Here is a 5,192-nt window from a genome sequence, read left to right as displayed (position 1 = left end):
AATTTGATGTTTGTATATCATTACTCATTATAGAATCAATTACTGAGGTCATAAACAACTTTCTGTTATGGGTTATCTTTTCTTGTATTTGGTATAAGTATTTCCTGTGTATCATAATTTCAACCTCCCCCCCCCCCTCCCCCAAAAAAAAATTGCTATAATATAATTATTTTTTTCACTATTTCACTTAATTGCAATTTCTCCAATCACATTCCATTGTACCAAAGAAAAAAATAATGACCACTTGGGTTGCAACTTGTTAATTTATACCACAATACAAATGGATTAATTAAAATGGCATTGATTTTTTTTTTTCTTTTTTATTCCCTTTCAACAGATCAATTCAAATGTGTCAAATGATTGGCCACAAATAGATATTAATGTTTATAATGAATACCATTTATTTGAAAATATTTTTTAAAGTAAAAATTATAATCTCAAAAACTAACTTATAAATTATATCAAAAGAAACCAAAGTGGTTGGGAGAGATGCAAAAATTATATATATATATATATGATTAATATTAAGATGATATATACAATACTAATGATGCAAAAAGTCCTACAAAATAATGTGGTAATGACATTTTAAAAATTATAAATCACTTTAAAAAGTTTTTTAATTTAAAATAAATGGACATAATTTTGCCATGTCCAGTGCAAATTTTTTATATAAATTTTATATTTATATATCATCATTTATTATAGAATCAATTACTGAAGTCATAAACAACTATCTGTTATGGGTTACATTTTCTTATTTTTGAAAAAAAAAAATTCAACTATAATCACTACAACAAAACGCACTTTTGGCAACTAAATTTGGCAATTAAAAAAAAATTAGTCGCCAAAACTTGTGAAATTGGCGACCAAATTTTTTTTAGTTGGCAAAAGTACAGCTACTAATTTTTTTTAGTCGGGAAATATTGATTATTAGTGACTAAAAAAATTTAGTCGCTAAAAATGGTACAATTGGCGACTAAAAAATATTTTAGTCACTATATATATAGTTTTGGCTACTAAAATTTTTTTGTCGGCAAATGAAAAACAAAAATTTATTTTCAAACTTTTGGCGACCAAAAGTTTGGTCTCCAAAAATTTATTTTCAGCGACTAAAAAATGTTTTAGTCACTGTATAGCTAGCTTTGGTTGCTAAAATTTTTTTGTTGCCGAATAAAAAATAAAAATTTACTTTTTATCTTTGGCGACCAAAAATTTGGTCGCAAAAAAAATATTTTTAGCGACTAAAAAATATTTTAATTGCCACAGAATTAAAATATTTGGAGTGATTTATAAAATTAATTAGCGACCAAAATATTTAGTCACCAAATTATTACTTTTAGTGACTAAAATAATATTTAGTCGTTGTTAATTAAGATTTTGGGTACTAAAAAAATTTTTAGTCGGCATTGATCAAACTTTTGTCCCTTAATTAGACCACTCGGTCGGTCCTCTCCCAGTTCACTCTCTCATCATCCCTCTTCTCTCTCTCTCTCTCTCTCTCTCTCTGTCTCTCTTTCTCTCACTCCATCGCAGGCTACCCTCCTGCCAGCCACCGTCCACCACTGTCGCACACGAGCACCCACCTCCTCACCGGCGACGGTACAACCCACCTCCCCACCAGCGACGGTACCACCCATCTCCCCACCAGCGACGGACAACAGTAGCTACTCTGATTTGTGTCTCCTCCAGCGCACACCAGGTATTTCCGGCCTCTTCCTCTCTCTCTCTCTCTTTCTCTCTATATATATATATATCTTCACCCAATTTCTAGGGTTTTATAACAAAGGATTTGTTTTTTTTTTTTGTTTTTTCTGGTTATAAATCAGAGGGTTGGAGCTTCTCTTCTATCTATTTCTCGCAAGAGCAGCGTTTTTTCTCTCTATTTCTCACTCGCAACAACCATTGGAGCACACACTGTATTTCCCCTTCTTCTTCCCCTTCCTCTCTCTCTCTCTCTCTCACACACACACACACACACACACACACAACCATTGGAGCACGCCCTGTTAAATCCAATTCATTATTCTATTGTCCTATATAATGATTCTTAATCATGCTTCCATTCAATTCTAATTTTCTTTTAATCAATTAGTTTGTGTGTGATGATGTTGCTATTGTTGTTGTTGGTAGTTTATTTGTTGCTGTTGTTTGGGCTATGCTTTTTATTGTTGTTGTTTTCCACCCTCTTGCTCACCATGTGTTTGACAAAATGTTGAAACGAAATTGGTGAAGTTGAATTGACAATTTGTTTGCCTTTTTATAATTGAAATTGAAATTGAATGTTGTGGAAAGTGAAATTTCAAAGTCATTGAACCTTCCTTGCATTCTTCTGGGCTGACCCACTAGTTGACTTGGAAATTAAGACCATAAACAAGAGTATGTTTGATGAGTTAATAAAGCCTCATTTTAATTCATTAGTACCCCCTCACACAATCACACACACACATATAGATATTCGCATTTAATTCTTGTTGAACTGTATTGTTTATGTGAATCACATACATGTTTATATTTGGATTCAATCTCTTTTTGTCAGTAAAGTCTGTTGCTGTTTAAAAATTTGCATAATTTTATTTTTATTAAATTTTAGAATTTAAATGAACATAATTCCTGGTTCTAAAGGAAAAGTTTCTTGTAAATTTTAATGGTTTTAAGTAAATATTTGAAATTACTTCAACTGATATTCATTAGGAACAGATTTGAATAAATTCAAGTGTCAGTAGGATATAATTTGGATTTCATATTTATGGTTAATTCTGAACTCAATTTACATTTTCTCTCATCACTCTCTCTCATTTTAAGATTTACAGTTAATTCTGGAATTCAATAATTTGGAGTTATTTATGTATACAACCTTAGTGTCTATTCTTTTTTCCATGAGTAACTTCTGGTAATAAATGTGAGGGGAAAAAGGCTGTCATAAACAGGACATGGCAATATATATAACAAATATAAGATGAAAATTTTCTTGTATGTGTCTTGTGTGTGTTAAAGCAACCTTGTTGGCTTGCCCTGTGTAGAAACTGAAAAGACACATCAAAGGAAAGTATTATCTTAAAGTAGTATTCATATTTACAAGTGACTGTGAAAAGCCAATACACTTGAATTGAATTAATTATACATCAAGTGGAAGTATTATCTTAAAACTACATTCATAACTTGAGGATAGCAAGACTCTTGTAGTTGTGAAATAAAAGGAGACTTGCATTATTTAAATAAAAGACTCTTATGATCTATTTGTGGTTATAAAATAGAGTATTCAGGTGAAAGGTAATAATCTCATAACTAATGATCTCCAACTTGGTGGCTTGGTTATAAAACAGATGCATTGACCATTACTTGTAACAGCAAAGCAAGAACATCCACACTAGTAGTGAAAGTATTTTATATTTTGTTTTGTAAAAGCTTGAAGCACAGAACACATTGAAGAAGCATTCAAGGAGTTCACAACAAGAGAAGACGTTGCAATAGTGATGATCAGCCAATATGTAAGTTTTTGTTCTACTCTGTCATAATTTTGATTGATTTTAATGCTCTTTTGTGGTTATGACCTGAATGACGAGTTCAACATACATGAATGGCAATACAAGTGCAATTTCTGGAAATTAGAAATGAGTCATTTTAAAGATGAAATAAGAGGATTTTAGCTAATATGATTTCCTGATGTTACATTGGTTGTATGTGACTGATTTTTACTGCAACAGCTTTTGATAAAAATTGTATGACGATGAATCGCTATTTTTTCCAAGGACCCAAAATGTATTGAATTTAGTAGATGTATGATTTTTGTCTTATTTGTTAAAGTTTCAGTTTGAATTTCATGGTTGATTTGATTGTTTTGGTTTGTGGAATTAATGGGGAATGAATAGAAATTGTAATTTGGGTAAAAAATGAATAAGATCTGGGCTGTTCTATACACGAGTTCAAAGTCTGTCATTAACAGCGAGATGAGTAGCAAACTATTAAATATCAAAACTTTAGTGATTGAAATATGCACTTGAGTGTAGAGATTACATAGTAGCAAACTCTTTGACTCTTTGCAATGATCAGTAAGCAAACTTCGTGGCTGTTGAGTGATGTTTGTGGACTATTTGCAGACCATGTTCAAGATTTAAACATTTTCTGTAAGTTTACCTTGCTTGTTCAAGTGGTGGATTATGTGCAAGGACTTGCCCTGGGGTTGCCACTGAGGCTTGGCAAATACAATATATATATATATATATATTTTATAGAGAAAGTAGATATTAAATAGGCTAATGCATTTGACAAATGTTAAAAAGTTGATTTTTTTTTTTTTGTGAGCTGTAAAGTTGAGTGAAAATTTTTATTTTCTCCCTTTTGTCAGCTAAAGTAGCCAAACGGCCAAACCTTTTTTTTCTTCCTAATCAACACTAAAGAAATATAGAGGACAGCTTGGCCCTAAGGTAAAGGCATCCTGGTGGCAGCATGGGTTCAAGTTATGGTAACAATATATTTTGTGGTCTATTTTTCTTTTCTTACACCCCATTTTAACAAGGGTCTTTTGCACCTAGTCACCGTTTTGCTAAGAAATGAAATTGTGACCGAGTTACCTTAGGCAAAGCAGCCATGGGTGTGGCAACAGACCCATTTCTTGTTTTATAATTTTTCTTTTTGTTGCTCAAAGATATATTTTAGGAACTTCTGTAATTGTTTGGATACAGGAGGATATTAAACTTATGAAGGTCATGGGAATGGATGCCTACAGATTCTCAATTGCATTGTTTGTACTCATGGTAAACATGTCCTCATTTTCTTCATTTTTCTCAATACTTGAGTGTTTATATCAAATTAATTATATGAATTTGTGACTCTACTCTTGGTTGTCAAACATTATTTGGAAATTACTAAAAAAATTTGTGGATAAATTACTTTGGCCGTCAAGGTTTGAGTCTACTTGCATTTCTAGTGCTTACAGTTGATGAAATGACACTTTCTAGCTTATAAAACTTTGTTTGGACTTTGGTTCAATGCTTTTATCAATGGTGCAGCATTGCACATACAAGAAAAATATGCATGTGATCCTCACGTCATGTACATTTACTTAATTGATCATTTCAACTGTTATAGATGTAGTGATCAAACCAGTCTCAAGTTAGATTCTAGATGTAGAATTAAGTAAATTTATGGGAGTGTGATAGTCTTAGGTCAATGATGAGGTTGGTGAAGAG

At 31.7% G+C, this 5,192-nt stretch overlaps 1 long non-coding RNA gene across 3 annotated transcripts; it reads left to right on the top strand.

Annotated features, from left to right (window-relative positions):
* The first annotated feature begins 1,381 nt into the window (after positions 1-1,381).
* On the top strand, positions 1,382-4,905 carry LOC114280899 (uncharacterized). Of its 3 annotated transcripts, none has more exons than XR_003635737.2 (4): positions 1,382-1,702; positions 1,830-1,919; positions 3,409-3,491; positions 4,686-4,905. It is a non-coding gene; the product is annotated as an uncharacterized LOC114280899 (long non-coding RNA). The 3 variants fall into 3 exon arrangements; XR_014350045.1 differs by having other exon boundaries at positions 1,416-1,702; positions 3,327-3,491; XR_003635739.2 differs by having other exon boundaries at positions 1,416-1,702; positions 4,349-4,835.
* Positions 4,906-5,192: the final 287 nt, after the last annotated feature.

This window comes from Camellia sinensis, chromosome 2, assembly GCF_055761805.1.
Source record: "Camellia sinensis isolate YWXY chromosome 2, ASM5576180v1, whole genome shotgun sequence".
NCBI classification, from domain to species: Eukaryota; Viridiplantae; Streptophyta; class Magnoliopsida; order Ericales; family Theaceae; genus Camellia; species Camellia sinensis.
This window is presented reverse-complemented; position numbering and strand designations above follow the sequence as displayed.